Consider the following 18184-nt stretch of genomic DNA (forward strand, 5'->3'; position numbering starts at 1 on the left):
CAAAGTGGGCATAGAGGAAACGTACCTCAACATAATAAAGGCCATATATGACAAACCCACAGCTAAATACACACTCAATGATCAGAAGCTGAGAGCTTTTCCTCTAAGATCAGGAAAAAGACAAGGATGCCCACTCTTACCACTTTTATTCAACATAGTATTGGAAGCCCTGGCCAGAGCAATTAGGCAAGAAAAGGAAACAAAAGGCATCCAAATCGGATAAGTAAAACTGTCAGTACTTGCAGATGACATGACATTTTACATAGAAAACCCTAAAGACTCCACCAAAAAACTGTCAGAACTAATCAAAGAATTCAGGATACAAAATTAATATACAAAAATTGGTTGCATTTCTATACACTAATAACAAGCTATCCAAAGGGAAGTGAAAAAAACAATCCTATTTACAATTGCATCAAAAAGAATAAAATACCTAGGAATAAATTCAACCAAGGAGATCCAAGACCTGTACACTAAAGACTATAACACGTTGATGAAAAATATTCAAGATGCAAATAAATGGAAAAATAACCACGCTTATGGATTTAAAGAATATTGTTAAAATGTCCATATACCCAAAGAAATCTAGAGATTCAGTGCAATCTTTATCAAAATTCTAATGGCATTTTTCACGGAAACACAACAAACAAGCCTAAAATGTGTATGGAATCACAAAAGATCCCAAGAATCCAAAGCAATGTTGAGAAAGAAGAACAAAGCTAGAGGCATCATGCTCCCAGATTTCAAACTACACTACAAAGCTATAGTAATCAAAATGGTATGATATTGGCATAAAAACAGACACATAGATCAGTGGAACAGAATAGACAGCCCAGAGATAAACCCATGCATATATGGCCAATTAATTTATGACAAAGGAGACAAGAATATACAATGAGGAACAAATAGTCTCTTCAATAAATGTTGTTGGGAAAACTGGACAGCCATATGCAAAAGAATGTAACTGGGCCACTATCTTACACCACACGCAAAAATTAACTCAAAATGGATTAATGACTTATATGAAGACCTGATGACATAAAACTAGAAAAAAACAGTCAGTAAGCACCTTAATATTGGTCATGGTGATGATTTTTTAGATTTGACAACAAAAGCAAAAATAAACAAGTGGGGTTTTATCAAACTAAAAAGCTTCTACAAAGCAAAGGAAACCATCAACAAAATGAAAAGGCAGCCTACTGAATGGGAGAAAATATTTGCAAATCATGTACCTGATAAGGGGTTAGTATCCAAAATATATAGAGAACTCATGCAACTCAATAGCGAATAATAATAATTCAGTTAAAAATGGGCAGAAAATCTGAATAGACATTTTTCCAAAGATGACATAGACAGGGCCAATGGGTACATGAAAAGGGGCTCAACATTGCTAATCATCAGGGAAATGCAAATGAAAACCACAGTGAAATATCACCTCACACCTGTCAGAATGGCTACTATCAAAAAGATAAGAAATAATAAATGTTGGCAAGGACGTGGAGAAAAGGAAACACTTGTTCACTGTTGGTGGGAATGTAAATTGCTGCTGCCACTACGGAAAGAAAGCATGGAGGTTCTTCAAACAAATTAAAAATAGGACTACCAGCAATTCCACTTCCGGGTATTTATCCAAAGAATACAAAAAAACATTAACTCAAAAAGATGTATGCACCCCCATGTTCATTGCAGCATTACTTACAATAGCCAAGACATGGAAGTAACCTAAGTATCCAAACGATAGATGAATGAATAAAGAAAATGTGGTATTTATATACAATGGCATATTAGCCATAAAAATGAAATCTTGTCATTTGTGACAACATGGATAGAACTTGAGGACATTATTCTAAGAGAAAGACAAATACTGTGTGATCTTGCTTATATGTGGGAAGGAAGGAAGGGAGGGAGAGAGGGAAGGAAAGAAGGGAGGAAGGAAGGGAGCACCAAAAAAATGAACTCATAGAAAACAGATTAGTAGTTGCCAAAGGCCGAGTTGGGGGCAGAGGGGGGTCTTAGAAATAGGTGAAGAGGGTCAAAAGGAACAAATTTCCAGTTAAGTCATGGGGATGTAATGTTCAGCAATGGGGACTATAGTTAGTAATACTGTATTGCATATTTGAAAGTTGCTGAGAGCAAATCTTAAAAGTTCTCATCTCAAGAAAAAAGTTTCTGTAACTATGTATGCTGTCAGATGTTAACTAGACTTGTCGTGGTGATCATTCTGCAATACACACAAACACCAAATCATTATGTTGTACACCTGAAACTAATATAATGTTATGTGTTAATTATAGCTCAATTAAAAAACAAAGACAAAAAAACCCTCTTACAGCAATAGTAGTAGGCAGAGTAATATCTTGCACCTGTTCTCCAAACCCCGATTCTCACAGAGCGAAAAGATCAGGCCAAGTGTTGCCTGCACAGGCAGTGGGGTGCCTGCAGGCCTGAGATTAGCAAGCCCCAATCTCATATAAGTGTTTCTGGAAAACCTGCCCATCCTCATTTCCAGAGAGAGAGATTACCCTGGAATGCAAACAAATCTGCTCTGAGGAGGGGAGGAGCATGTCTCCATCTTTATTAACCTGTAACGTAATAGACACTGCTATCTTTCCAAGGCTGCTTGTTTAAACAAACATTCTCGAAAACATAGTAACTGGCTCTTATGCCTCATCATCTAGAAACCTGAGAGATTCATGGAGAATCATCTCCCGATTTGTACGCCAACACTGTAAACTTTGACTGGCAGAGGAGGTAGCCAAGGAAGTTATTATGTGATGGCCTCAATTTTTCTCTTTTCAGTCGAGTACCAAGTAAGATTATCTGTCAGGAAGAAAGGGTGGTGTGGTGGAGGAGCGGAGTTTTAAAAGGCAACTGAGAATGAAAAAGCACCTGAGCAAAGTGGAGAGATAACTGGCTCAGACCCAGCGAAGGCTTTTCCAGCATCAAGAGCCCAGCTAAGGCTGGTGATCATGAATGTGGAGCACAGAGCAGTGCTCAGTGTGGGGCAGGAGCAGAGACCACAGCCTGGAAGATGGATAAAGGGGTGGGAGATGGCAGGGCAAGCACAGTGGAAGCCAAGAGAGTTTGGAGCGAAAGCTAGACGGATTGAAGGGAAGGACTGTGAGATCTAGGCAGTATTTCCTAACTCTTTGCACCTGGTGGCACATGGGGGTGAATGGAGACTGCCTGCACTTGGACACAACTGACCAGGGGCTCCAGCCTCAGGAGACCAAGGGGATTGGTATTGCTACATACCTGTTGCTCCAACAGGACACGCTGGAAGGAAGCTCAGAGCTAGAGAAGGAAATAAACTCAGGGGGAGTTACTATACGGGGAAGATATCCAAGGTTAACAGAAGGCTGAAGAGTCTGTATTAGGGGTGAGTGAGGGAGACAGCTGAAAGGACTCAAGGCTATAGTTAGAATCAGTACCTTAATAATATTGAGTCTTCTGGATCATGCTTGGAATACTTCTCCATTCACGTAGGATCCACACCTTGATACACCACGAGTTCCTCTCATTCTGTCCGAAAAGGCGCCTGCCGACCCAGTGATGTCCCTCTCAGTCTGCTCTCCTACACACCCTGGCTGGTCTGCTCAGCCACACAGGGCCACTAATGTTGCTCTGAGGGCAAGGGGCCCTGTGTTCCCAAATGCCTCTAGCTGGTGTGGGTTTCTGCCCTTGTGGGTCTTGGAAGGAGTGGAGACACAGCAGGGCTCGCCTCTGCTCCCACCAGCATCTACCCACTAATCACTCTCCTTTTGGGCTCCCAGTCTCCGCGCAGGCTCAGAGTTGGGAAGCATTGTCCTTGTCTTTCACACATTTAAAAGGTTTCTTGATTACCTGCAGGGCCCAGGTTTTTGAAATGTAGAAGTTTCTTTTCCTTCGTTTCTGCAGTAATTACCCTTCTCTGAGGAAAAGACTCCCAAGTGGTCCAGCTGCTGTCTGAATGAGGATAAGGGGCAGGTGTAAAGGAAATACGAGGGCGGAGGGGCCAATGGGGGAGGGCTCCAGCAATATTTTGTCACTTTATTACCCCTACAATATCCAACCCACGTGGCACCATGCCTGGCATCTAGCAGCCACGGTAACTCTAGGGCCCTTCTCCCTAGCCGCCGCCAATATAAATTCCTTTCCGGATCTAACATTATCTGTTTCTCCACAACTGTGTGCCTCCCGCCCCAGGTGCCTCTTTTCCTCCTTGCCTTGCCTGGGAGTTCCCTGGGGGCTCTGCACAGGCACTTACAAATACAGAGCAGCTAGAAAATGCTTCTCCCCATCGGGCCCCAGTGCTGCAGTCAGTGTTTCTGGCTTGACCATCCATCTTGTATAATTACCACTAAATTCTGGGCTCAAGTTCTTGTGTGGGTCCCCTAAATAAATCTGAACAAAGCCCCGAGGAAAAATAATGACCTCAAGATGAATCAAACCTGACTGCTTTTGCTGAGTGTATCAGCTTGTTAATGTCATTTGGCTTCTTTCAAAATAAACGATTCAGTCACAATTCAATTGGTAGCTGGAGGGCAGAAAGCTGCTCAGTCCCTGAGTCTCACCCACAGGGAAGCCAAACGCTGCTCTGTCTAGAGAACCGCTTCCCCAAGACGTCATCTGTAAATCCAGTATTTCCTCTTTAAAATTCTCCATTAGTTCTGAAATGCTGAGACTTGAGTTTTGTATATAGCACAGGTTTGAAATTTGAGTCTAAATTAATTTATTTGAAGATTATTATTCAAGGATTGCTCTATATTCAATAAATTGTCCAACTTGGCCTTTAAGCCTAGAATGATTTCCTAGCTGATGAAATAACCAGGTGCCCAAGAAGCAGCATTTAGCCGAGAAGAAGTGAGAGCAGGAGGGTAGCAAAAGCCTGAACATTTACCTCTGTATAAGAGAGCATGTGATGCCACCACGAGACACAGGTGTGGTAGGTTAGAAAGAAGAGAGTCTGAGGTTTATAGAGACCTTTACAGTTTATAGAGGGCTTTCCCATATGTCATGGCATTTGTTTTGTGGGTTGACTCCGGCATTAGTTCAGAAGTTTCGGTGTTCTAGAAAGATGCTGAGCTGGGGGCCAGAGCCTGGGTTCTGCTCTTAGCTGTGCCACTGATTAGTTACCAACAAGAGCAGAGAGCCGGGGTCCTGATCCCAACCCCACCAATGGTGAGAAACCATCCCCTCCTGCGGGGCTGCAAGAGGGAGGAGTGGGTGGGAGCTGGGTCATGCCCGCCCCCCAGTGGCCTTGGAATCTTTTGAGAAGATATCTTTCAGGCCCCCTTTATTCTGCAGATGAGACCAGTTGGCCAACAGGCTGGGCCTTTTCCAAAGCCCAAGAGTGAGGACCACGAGTCTGACCACAGTGAGCTCCCCTACCGCCTGCCCTCGGGAGACCATTTGATGGTGTCCCTTGTCATCCACCACGCTGCTCACCCTGGCCACACGCTGTGAGTGAGAAGTGGAGGAGAAGGGGAAGGGAGAGGGATTCTTCCCAACAGCCGCAGGAAGACCATCATTGAATGCATTCAGATCTGACCCTCATGCTTCGGAAAGCACCCATCCTGTCAGCCAACCGACAGGTTCCAGGAGCACAAGAGAGCCTGACATAGATGTGCTCAAACGCTCTGAGGCCGTAGAGAGACACACGGCCCGTCAGGCTGTGGTGCTCACCTAACAATCCGCTCTCATGTGGGGGGAGCCCCGCGTGCCTGAGCATCCAGCAGCTGCCGCAAGAATCTCTTTGGGGGCCACCTTCTCCAGGGCAGCTTTCAGGAATGCTGGCTGGAGCCTTGGGCCCCAAAACAAAGGTGTAAGTTGATCCTGGGCCTGCTGGGTTTGGGAGGCCGAACCACGCTCTGTCATGTCAATCAACAGATGCTGGTTTGGGAAAGACAATTCGGGGATCCCAGCAGCTCAGAGGCACACTTGCACGCATGACCAAGTGGCCCCATTCCTTCAGACCTTGCACGGTCCCGGGTATCAGCACCCAGAACTCCCACATGTCAGTACTCCGGAGGCACGCTGGGTTATCTAGTGTCAGCCAGAAACGAAAGAGGAGCCTCTGTTCAACCCAAAGGAAAGAAACAGCTCGGCTCAACCTGGCCTTTTTCTTTATTTTTTAAAACCTTTCGTCTAGGGCTTCCCTGGTGGTGCAGTGGTTGAGAGTCCGCCTGCCGATGCAGGGGACACGGGTTCCAGCCCTGGTCTGGGAGGATCCCACATGCCGCGGAGCAACTAGGCCCGTGAGCCACAACTACTGAGCCTGCGCGTCTGGAGCCTGTGCTCCACAACAGGAGAGGCCGCGACAGTGAGAGGCCTGTGCGCCGCGATGAAGAGTGGCCCCCGCTCGCCGCAACTAGAGAAAGCCCTCGCACAGAAACGAAGATCCAACACAGCCAAAAATAAATAAATTAATTAATTAAAAAAAAAAAACCTTTCGTCTACCTCTCAGAAGTCTCCACAGATGCAGAAAATAAGTGCTGACTCCAGCTGTTCTTAATCCCCTTTTCAGTTTATTGGCTTTGAGTCTGATGCTTCTGCCTCTCTTAGACGCTAACCTTTTTCAGGACTTTTTGGTTTCTCTTGGCTGATTATATTGTTCTAAGGTGCTTTACCTACCTTAGAAGAACGTATTCATATCTAGCTTTCTGGATAAGATTTCTCCTCTAACAGCCCAGGGCCAGGATTTGGAGTGTCTCACACTTATTCTTCCTTCAAACGTATTGTTGCCCATACCGAGTGGATCGCTGCTGTTGAGGCCTCTTCTGGAATTGTTGAGCGGCCTTAACCAAGTCTTCTTGCCCACAGTGATCTCGATGACATTCACGGGAGTTTGTCCTCCTCCTGATCCTTTGGGAAATGGTGATAAAATCTCGGCCCAGAAATGCATCAGGAGACTTGTGTGGCTGTGAAATGCCACCTCTCCCAAGCAGCCAGCAATTGGTAGCCTTTTTTATTCCCAAAGTCAGGTTGCTTTGCCAGGAAAGGGAGACTTACTTGCCTCCCTTCGCAGGGGTGTGAAAGTCATGAGAACAGCCAGGGAGGAGAAGGGGCCAGTGGGCAGAGCTGGAAATAAGCCTTAGACTTAAAGGGGAGAAGGAAGGTAAAGCTGCTCTGAGGCCCTAGGAGTCCTCATCTATCACAGAGATGGACTTTGAGGATCTGCTCCCCAGCCCCCAAGGTGCCTGGTCTGAGAGAGGGAACTCACTACCAGCAGGGAAGAAATAAGCAGCAAGTGGGGAGAGGGTTTCAATTCCCAAGAGGCAAACATAGTTCAGGAAATGCAGAAATAATCCAAGCCTCTCACCTGAACCAATGATTTCAAGTGCTTCTGCTACCTCGGGTTTAACAAACATTGCACAAGAGGGAAGGACAGAGACCATGAAGCATAAGAGCACTGACCATGCTAGGTCTTAGGTAATTAATTTAGGGGAGACTAGGACTCAGGGAAATGGTTCTCAAAATGCTTGGAAAAGGTTGCAACCGGTTGAGCAATGAGATGGCGTGTGGACCTTCAGAGAGTGAAAGAGATAAAACTTTGGGCCTGCAGAACAGCCTTCTTTGAACACCTGCCAGCACTGAACCTCAGGAGACTCCACGGATTCAGTTCTGGCCCCAAAGTCTCCTCCAACCGCCTGATCGAAGGAGATTCTCCCCCAGGCATGCTGTGAGGTTTCTGTGAGTAAGCACTTGTTGGAAACCATGGCAGCTGGCCAGGCCTCCAGCGTTTTGCTGGGGTTAATATTGGTCCCACTTGAGGTTTAGTTTCCTTTGTGCCTCCTTTTCCTTCCCTCTCCACTTCCCTTTCCCTTGCAGTGTTAGTGTCGATGGGGTAATACTCTTCTGGTAGGGTCGGTTGGCAAACAGCCTTCAGAAGGTTTGTGTTTACACACGGCCTTTGGTCTGTCTCCCCCAGGTGCTGATTCAGTGGCTCTGGGACGTCCTCACAGCCATGAAGCAAGTGTCAGGTAGAGGCAAGGGTATTTTGAGGTAGAATGGTGGTTTTCCCACACTCAAATAAAAATTAAAATGACTAAAATAGCTGAACATAACCTTACTAAGTATTGCTAATCACTTAATAAGTACTGCCATCTTGTCCCAGACTTCCTGGGTTACTTTAACCCTCTAGATTCACCTAGAAGCCTGCAGAAGCATCCAGAACATTCTTTGTGGCCTCTTCCTCTCCAGCAGCCTTTTTCCTTTCATCAGCTTTGAAGATCCAGCCACCTTAGTCCACGCTGACGTTTCAGGGAAAATAAGGGGCCTCAGGGCATAGTTCGGCTACATTTTATTCAACTCAACATTCTTAGGTTTCCATAAAGCCTTTGCATTTGTAATAGACTGAATTAGCCTTCTCCAGGCACCACTGGAATTCGTTCTCTTTCAAATGCTTGCCATCCCTTCTTCTAGACTTGGTCAGGCTCTTTGGAGGATTTAAGGTATCAAAAAATGAAACAATGTGCAGCTTGTTGCTTTTTACCTGATGACTGGGTGTTACAGTCATTACTAATTCTTGCACTATTTTTTTCCTTAGTTCTGAGCAAGGTCTGATCACCTTGATTTAGGAGGATAATTTAGGGAGCCTTTATAATCAGTAGCATTATTTGCAAAGGTGGCACTTTCTTTTTTTTATTAATTAATTTATTAATTAATTTTATTTATTTATTTATTTATTTATTTATTTTTGGCTGCGTTGGGTCTTCCTTGCTGCACGCGGGCTTTCTCTAGTTGTGGCGAGCGGCGGCTACTCTTTGTTGCGGTGCACGGACTTCTCATTGCGGTGGCTTCTCTTGTTGTGAAGCATGGGCTCTAGGTGCGTGGGCTTCAGTAGTTGTGGCACGTGTGCTCAGTAGTTGTGGCTCACGGGCTCTAGAGCGCAGGCTCAGTAGTTGTAGCACACAGGCTTAGCTGCTCCGCAGCATGTGGGATCTTCCCGGACACGGGATCAAACCTGTGCCCCCTGCATTGGCAGGCAGATTCTTAACCACTGCACCACCAGGGAAGCCCCAAAGGTGGCATTTTCTAAGGAAAGTTGTTTGCATATTTTGACTCACTGAGCCCCCGTAATAGTCTGACAGGGAAACCTGAGACTTCATGGAGAGAGGAAAAGCATAGACGGAGGAGACTGCCTATACCCAGACTTGGCACTAAGAGTTACAGGAATGATGTGATTTTGCATCAGGTCCCCCTGAGTGCAAAATGCACGCTGACTCCAAATGCATTTGAGTCCCTCAAGCGCTAACTTCAAGGGGCTCTGCAACCCCTCCCCCCACACCCACCCCCACCCCCACCCCCACCCCCGCCATTCACTCCTCAGAGCCCTACCAGGGACGGAGGCCAGACACCCCAGAGCCACAGTGTTCTTTCTCCTCTCTGTGGTCATGAGAGTCTATGAGACTATTTAGTTTTTGTTTTTGTGGGGCTTTATTTTTGTATTTTTAAGCAACCTCCTGATTGTGATAGGTAAAAGAGGTACCTGATATCGGGCAGATCATGGTCACCCCGAAGCAGTACTGTTAAACAATCTCATGCCATCTCCCTTGTATGATTAAGATGTGGTTTCAAAAGCCCCAAATGCAGTGGCTTAAACGAGACAGAAGTTCATTTTTCTCCATACATATGTCCAAAATTAGGGGGAAAAGAACATGCATGAGGCCTCGGCAGGGGGAGGGGAGGGGAGGGCGGGGCTTCCTCTACCTCGCTGCTCAGCCACGTGGAGCTCCCATTCCCCAGGCCACCTCGTGGCTAAGGTGGCTGTCCCAGCTCCAGCTGTCATGTTCACACTCCAGTCAGAGAGAAGGAAGGAAAGCGTGGACAAGAAAGATGCTTCTCAGAAATGCCAAACACCGTTTCTGCTTCCACCTCATTGACTAGAACTTTCTCACATTTTCATGCCAGCTTCAAGAGGGTAGAAAATATAGTCCTTTTTTTTTTTTTTCCTGGAAACCCTATGCCTAGCTACAAAATGGGCCTTCTATTATTACAGAAGAAGGGGGAATGGATACTTCTGAGAACAGCCCACAGGGTCTGCCACACAGCCTCGGTTTCATTCCCCTGAACGCACATATTTTTACATGACCACGTTAAATTATCTTTAATCTTATTCTGTGCTCAAATCCACCCCGGACGTTGCCAACAGACTCCAAAACTTCAGACTAATTTGGATCAAAATCTCTTGAAACTTCCTCCAGTAGCTACTTTGCATTTCCTACTGAAAACCCACTGGCCTTTCTTGGTCATGCAGTTGTACTAGCATCCTCGTCCTTAACTCCTTGACCCCCATGCAGAAACACACACACGGGATCCCAAACTCTTATTTTTCCATTCATCCAGAAAGAAATTAGAATCACAGATGTTGTCTGTTGATAGAAACCCTATGGCTTTCTTTTGCAGCTAAAAGCTGGTAGTTTTCTAATCTCTTGTTTAAGAAGAGACAGAGGGTCCTCCTCTAAACAGGAGTCAGCAGAGCTGTGTGCCTTAACATCTTTGGGCTATCTAAGAACAACACCTTTGTACTCTTTTCAAGGGAAACTGTTTTTTAATCATAAAAGTAACATTATAGATAGAAAATGATCAAATGGGTAAAAGAAAAAATATATATTATGTATCATCTATAACCTCATTACTCTCACACAGGCACTGCTGTCACTGGGACAATTTCCTTCCAGCCTTTTTTGCAATGGGCATAATTTTATAAAATATACACATACATCTTTATTTGACATTATTTCCTAACATTTTTCATATCTCTACCTTAGTTTTCAATAAGCCCATTATTCTAATAACTGCATAATGGAGTCGATGTATCATAACTTACGTAACCGTTCCCTGTCATGGGCATGCAGCTTGCACCCACCTCTCTTCCTTTCCCTGAAATAATAAACAATAAGAACTCTTAAACAGATTCATTTCATATTCAGAGTCACAGGGATTCAGAATTTTACTTTTTAAATGGATATTTTTCAACTATTATGATTTTATTACACAAATAATACATTCACATGTTTTTTAAAAAAAGCTAACCAGAGTGGGCAGAGTCAGGATTGCGGACTAGGAGGACACGGAATTCGTGTCTATGCACGACTAGGCACCAGTGGGGGAACACGGACACCTAAGGGGGTGGGAGGAACCCACAGCGACCGCCTTGCGGGATCTTGGTTCCCAGGCTGGAAGTCAGGCCCGAGCTCCTGTGGTGGGAGCCCCGAGCTCTCTCAGCTCAGGGGCTGAGAGAAAACACATCTGATAAAGCAGAGAGAAAAGGATCTGAAAAGTGCTGGGGGATTTTTATTCCTTTTCTCACATTCCCTGCTTTTCTATAAATGTAAATTTTTTTAGCAAGAAAAAGGGGGGCTCTGACTAATTAAATCAGTGTGTATTAATTATGCATTAGTGAAAAATTCATTGCAGTTCTCACAGTCTTCAAGCAGAAGGTAAGTGTAGAATATAATTTTTCATGATAATAATAAGATCTATTAAAGAAGACAAGTCCTCGGCACCATTCTTGCTAGAAATTGAATCAGGAGTAAAGTACTTGACAAACTGTCTGCCGGGGGTTGACAAACAGGCAGCCTCTGTGGCCAAACAGCATGGCTGTGCAGAGGCTGGGCTAAGGAAAGCTGTCTGAGTGTGCTAGAGATGCCATAACAAAATACCACAGACTGGGTGGCTTAAACAACGAAATTTACTTTCTCACTGTTCTGAAGGCTAGACGTCCAAGATCAAGGTTCTGGTCCATTTGGTTTCTGGTGAGAGCTCTCTTCCTGGCTTGCAGTTGGCCATCTTCTCGCTATGTCCTCACATGGCCTTTCAGTGGTGTGTCTGTGGGGAGAGAGAGCTCTGGCGTCTCTTCCTCTTATAAAGACACCAGTTCTATTCGATTAGAGCCCCACCCTTATGACCTCACTTAACCTTTATTGTCTCCTTACAGCCCCATCTCCAAGTACAGTCATATTGGGGGAAGGCTCCAACATGAATTTTGCTGAAGACATGATTCGGCCTCTAACAGGAAATCTGCCACAATACAAGTAGTTTTCACTGGAGGCTACCTCATTTCTAGAATTTCTGAGATTACCTGAGCTGACATAGAAGGTGATAGCCGAGTGGCCATAACTAATATGATACCCAGTGCTCTTCCATCCTGTTCCAAGTCTCCCTTGCTATTCATTGTCCAGCCTCGGGGACACAGACAGCAGAGGTGGCCAGCATTTTCTCTGAAGCCCCCTGCCACTCCCAACACCCAGTTCCAGAGCCTTGAACATTTATGATATGGGGAAGTGGAAATGGGGCCACAGTGGGCCAGACAACAACCTTGGGGTAGCAAAGGTCTGGAATTGAGAAACGGAGGTTTTTCTAGGAACACATTCTTCAATCTCTCTGCAGCTCAGGTTTCTCATATATAAGATGATGCTAATGATGCCAGTTTCACAGGGTGGTCAGCACATTAGATAAAATGATGCATGTAAATAGCTGGCCTTTGAGAATTCATGCTTTTGGTTTTCTATTTTGGTACAATGGGAACTATTCCAAGGGTTTTTACTCTCCTTACTTAAAAAATAAACCTTGCTCCACAGGACAGAGAGCCAATAGAGAGATTCTGCCAGTTGCTAATTTCATCTTTTCTACTTACACCCTCAAGTGCCTGGGAAGTAGAATGGAGCCATCAGACACATTTTGAGGTGGACATGGACCAAAACATGAACTTGTACCAAAACACCATTTCCAGGTTGACCTCACATTCTGTCTAGTAGACAACACTGGCATTTTAAGAGCCAAGACCAATGAGCCCCTAAACGGCTGGGCATTTTCCTCCACCAGTATACAGTTACCCTGGTGAAAGTCTGCAGGTCCCTTAGAGAAGGCTAAAAGGGAGAGTTACAGGACATTTTTGTGACTTTGTCATCAGGTCCTTCCTCAAGGTTATGCCACACCCCTTCACTCAGGCGGCTTCAGATCTGCAAACCATCTCAGGCTTGGGAATTAGGGGAGGGGGCTTGATCCTCTACGATAATTCAAGCTAACTTTTATTCTGAGGTGCAGACTTTTTTCAGCTGCACAATTTCAGGAGTGCCTTAGTGGGCCACCCATCCATCCTAGTTCTAGGGACTCTGTCACTAATCAGTCACCAACAAAGGTCCTTGAGGATCAAACCATTCTGGTATGCCATCTGGCCATTTGCCCATGACAGAAACCATGCTAACCTTGCCCCTGGCAGATAACGGCTGCTCCTTGGCCTCTCCTACCCAGGAATCTAAACATCTGCACGGAAACCAGGGAGGCTATTTCAACGTCAGCATCTCCACCTTCATCCTGGTCCTCGGACGATAGCCATCTCTGTACTTTTCAAAGTTGTGAGCTGTCATAGCTCAGATTACCTAGAATCAGAGCCTGGCCAGGGTTTATTTGTGAAAATAATTTATTGGTGAGTGGTTTCAGGAGAAGGGAAGTGAGAGAAGCAGGATAGAGCAGGGGAAGAAAACTAAGCAAGGAGGTCTTGGCTGGACACTAGTTGCAGCCTGGTCCCCAGTGCTGAAGTATGGATTGCACCACAGAGCTGGTAGCACCCGGGGGCAAGGGGACCTGCCTTAGATTCTTTGTGTCCGTCAGTCTTTGGCCTCTGCCTGCTTAGGAGAGCAATGGGGGTGGGGTAAGCTCTCAGTCGAATGGCTTCTGTTTGGTGGAGGGGAATTCTATGGAGAAGGCAGTAGCCAGGACTCAGAGCAGCTGACGATAGATGTTCCAGCTTCATGAAGGGGATTTGGCACCGACAGTATCCATCATGCAAACATTCCCTTACCCATGTATCAGTCAACACTGTGGTGAAGGAGGTGTCCTCTGGATCTTTCAGGGGACATAGGGGCAAGTAAGCCAGTAGCACATGATTAAGTTACTGTAACATTTCTTCCTATATCCCCAAGTCTTTGAAATCCTTCTACACTACCCCAAGGAAGTTCTGACATCTCACCTTTGCTTACTGTCAACCTAGACCACTACACTAAATGGAAGGAAGGGAGGCAGTGTTCCAAACAGAGGAAACAACGACTGTACATACAAAGACTCAGACCCAGCACAGAGCATGGCAAGTTCAAGGACATGGAAGAAGTTCAGACAACCGGTGTGAAGAGAGTGAGGGAGGAATGACCAAAGACAAGTTAGAGAGGTAAGTGGAGGCCATGTGATATGGGGACTGGGGTGTAGTAAAGGAGCTGAACTTTATACAGCAGCAACAAGGGTTCTGACCATGGAAATAGCATGATCACACTTTGTCTCCAGAAAATTTCACTCTGACTATGTGTCAAGATTGGGAGTGGGTTGAAGGAGAGTAAGAGTGATCAAGGGGCAAACAGTTTGGAGGCTGCTGGGGTCACTCACGCAGCAGATGATGGGACATTGGGCTTAGGTGTTACTGCTGGCAATGGAGAGAGGAATTAGATCCGAGAGATTGTTAGGATGGTAGTTTTCAAACTATGGGTCTTGACTATTAGTGGGCATAAATTTAGTCATGACTAGAATTGTTTTAATGAAATAGAACTAAATAGAAACTGCCAGAGGGGAGTTTTACCCAGTTTTCCTGGGTAGCTCCCATGTATACAGGAGGTATAAATGTTAATAAACTTGTTTTTTCCTCCTGTTAAAGTAAATAAATAGATAAATAAATACAAATAAATGCTACCAGAGGACTTTGCATCTAAGATGGGTAGGTATTGCTTCCTGAAACGGTTGTTTCAGGTATGTGTGTGTGTGTGATTGGGTTGTACGGTACGCTGAGCTGCCACACACAATGCATGCCTTCCTGTGGGCCACAAGAAGCATTTGAGACCACAGATGTAGAAGCAAGACCTACTGAATTTGATGACTGATGAGACGCGTAGACTGACGGAGGGGCAGGAGCTGGGAGTGACTCCGTTTTCAGGTGCCACCTCCCCCAACTGGGGGGTAGAAGTCACTGAGGTAGGGATGGACGCTACTGAATGAGGAGATGGGATAAACAATGTTTCTTTATCATTTTAGGTGGACCAAAATAGGTTACAAACCCTGTGGGGATGGAGGGTCCTTGGAATACACAGTGCTTCCAAAAAAGGCCTCTTGGCGGGAGTAAGCTGGCTCCTCTGCAGCACTTCCTGCCCGTCAGAAAAGGTATCAGCAGCCGCTAGGCTGTGGGCAAGGTCTCGGACCTGGGCCTGGACCCTAGTCCCCTCCCAGGGGCATCTCCTGCGCGGGTGCAGAGAGGCCCACACGCCCATCACAGACTCTGCAAGGGAGGCTGTCCGCAGAGTCGGCGCCGGGATTTCGGCCTCGTATAACTCACAGCCTGCTCCTGGGGTGACGGATGGCCTCTGCGTGGCTGGGCATTGATCCGGGTCCTCGAGGAGGAGTAAAACAGCAGTGGCCCAACAGTTACATCGCGCGCTGACACGTGCCTCCCGGGCTGCGCCGAGGCCCGCGGGACTGTGCCCGCGACACCGGTGAGGCAGCACACGGCTCAATTGCTCCTTCTCTCGCCCCTTCGTAAATTGCCTTTGTCAGCTTCTCCTAGCGGAAGCTACTCTCTTCATCAATCAGAACCAATGGCCTGCTGGAATGAAAAATCCCCCTTCGCAGCCGGCTGAAGAAAAGGGTTTCAGGCCTGGGTGCTCCCACTTGGCTCTCAGGCACCACCAACACGCTACCACACCCATTGCTGGGCTGTCGGGTCCCAGCCCCACCCCGTACACACACACACACACACACACACACGCACGCGCACGCGCACGCGCACGCGCACGCGCGCGCGCGCGCGCGCGTCCTGCCTGCAGCCCAGGCACTCATTTCCTACCTGATGGTTTTGCTGCCTGAGCAGAATTCAGATTTTGTCCCTTGATTGTAGGGATCAGACCTGCCAAATTTCTAGTCCTAATAAAGGCAGCATCTAATTATATGATTTTAGCACTTTATGTATCCATTAAATGTTTCGTTAAGCCTTCCTTTATGAAACACATGCTAAATGCCTGCCTTCTGGAGGCAAGAGATTTCCAAGATAGTTGTTACACATAGATTATCTTGGAAAAGTTACAGCATGAGGTGATGAGAGGAGGCCCTGAGGCCAGGCTGCGCAGGGTTCAGTTCTGCTTTGCTACTACCACTGGCTAGCTGTACAGCTGTGGGCAAGTAAGTCACTCAACCCGTTATTTCTGTAAAACGAGGATCATATGGGTACCTATCTCATAGGAGGGATATGAGGGCTAAAAGAACTAATAGATGTCTTACAACACTGCCTGGAACGTGGTAGGTGCTATGTAGGTGACACCTATTACTTACTATCATCATTGTCATCAACAACACCATCATCATCACCATGTTCATCAATATCTGAGTCATCCTGTGACAGAAGAAGATTAAGCATTATTATGCCCATTTTCTAGACAGAGAAACTGAGCCTCAAAAACTTAAAGATGTTAAGTGACTAACTCACAGCTCTGATGTCCGCAAGTATGTCCCAACTCCAAACCTAACGCTCTTTCCACCTCAGTTACGTAGGTCTATAGAGTTAAGAAGTCTCTTTTATGCACTTTATTACAATTCTAAGAAAGCTTCCAGAGCTCCCCACTCCCAATATGATTTGAACATCCTTCTCTATGCACCCTCTCCTCCTTGTGGGCAGGCTAAAGTACCCCCCCACACCCAAATGATACTCCCGTTGGGGTGTCTCCAAAGACATGGCTTCCAAAGGCTGCTGCCATCTGTCACCAGGGGAATGGCGGGGGGCAGACAAAGTGTCACTGTCCTGAGGGCCACCACCACCATCCCTTTATGTCACCTGGGAACAAGTGTGCCCTGGAAAAGGTAGTCATCCAGTAAGCTGCGAATCGTTTCCCAGGTTGCTGGTGATACACAGATCTATGGGTGTTAACATCACTCCTCGTCTTCCAGCAGCTGGCTGGCCACCAGCACTGCAGGGCGCACTGCTCCACAGCCAGGGAGAGAAGTGGCTTGGCTTCTGCCTTCTGTTTGGCCGGAGGTGGGAGCACAGTGTGGACCCAAGGGGATCACTTGATGGGGGGAGCTGTTCAACAAGGTCCACACCGACACGGGGCTCCCGGGGCCCCTCCTCCCCACAGGGGAGGGGCTCCCAGGTCCTGAATGTCGCCTTGCCTGGACAGACAGCCCAGTCGGTGCTGCAGCACCCTCACCTAGGCCCCTCGTTGCTGCCTCCCTTCCTCTCTGTCCTCTCTCTGACATAGTCCCATGTCTCCAACAGCCAGCCGCAGCTTCCCGAGGGCTCTCTGTGGTCAGCACTTTGGGTTCTGGCTCCTGACTTGACGCCAGCCCCTCCCTACCCCAGCCTTGGGCCCAGTGGGCTTCCTCACTCCGCTAGGAAGTAGGAGCCTTTCTTTAAGGGTGCTCCTGCCTAACTGCACTGAACAATGATGGCCCACAGAGCTGGTTTCTGCTTGCGGCTTCCCTCTGCTGCTATTAGCCATCCATTTCCTTTCATGCCTATCTCCTGAGCGACAGAGCTAATCAGTCTCCACTAGCCCACCTCGGAGGCATGAATGCAGTTGATTGCCTACTGACAACAGCTGGTGGAAATACATGAGTCTCTCTTGTTTCGAGGTGGGAGAATGTTTATGTAAACAGAGTAGCCCCCAATTTTAACCTAGCAGAAGAATGGATGCCAGTATTGGAAGTTGGAATGAAAACCCTTATCTGTACTTACAACTTGCATCTTTCTGCCTTTTATACAAATTCTTCCTACGAAATTCTATGTCTCACACTGCTAGAATCCTGAATATTCCAAAAGCGAAACAGCAGCAACCCAAGCAAGAAAAGGGCATTTGCTGTAATTTACACTCACTGCTGGGACGCTCATTAAATATGCCTGTTGCGTGCTGTGAAGGCTAAACCCGTAGAGGGCAGAGGTTCCTTCGTGAGACACTAAAAACACTTAGACAAGGCTTCGGAGCTCATTTCCAAGCTCCTCAAGGTTAATGGAGGTGCCCCAAGAGCTTCTGCTTATTGTTGAAGGAGGTTGGAGTGTGTTGGGAAGACAGCGCTGTTTGTGATGTGACGGCTTAGCTCTTCTGCATCTACATTCCTCTCTGCAGCTTTAGAGGTGGATTTGGTGGTGGTCGCAGTGAGCAGAGGCGGGGACATGGCTGCTGTCACCTGTGCACATAGAGAAACGTGTCCACGAGCACAGCTGTGCAACCACACA

The 18184-nt window shown here is 46.6% G+C and overlaps 1 long non-coding RNA gene across 1 annotated transcript in view; it reads right to left on the reverse strand.

Annotated features, from left to right (window-relative positions):
- The window catches only part of LOC309820761, a 96499-nt gene extending 84697 nt beyond the window's left edge, over positions 1-11802 (reverse strand). The window contains exons 1-2 of the long non-coding RNA XR_014296545.1: positions 11679-11802; positions 10811-10863 (exon numbers count right to left, since the gene is read on the reverse strand). This is a non-coding gene — a long non-coding RNA (uncharacterized lncRNA). The remainder of the gene's footprint in view (positions 1-10810; positions 10864-11678) is intronic.
- Between the last annotated feature and the right edge of the window lie 6382 nt (positions 11803-18184).

This window comes from Grampus griseus (genome assembly GCF_964374135.1).
Source record: "Grampus griseus genome assembly, chromosome: 3".
NCBI lineage: Eukaryota > Metazoa > Chordata > Mammalia > Artiodactyla > Delphinidae > Grampus > Grampus griseus.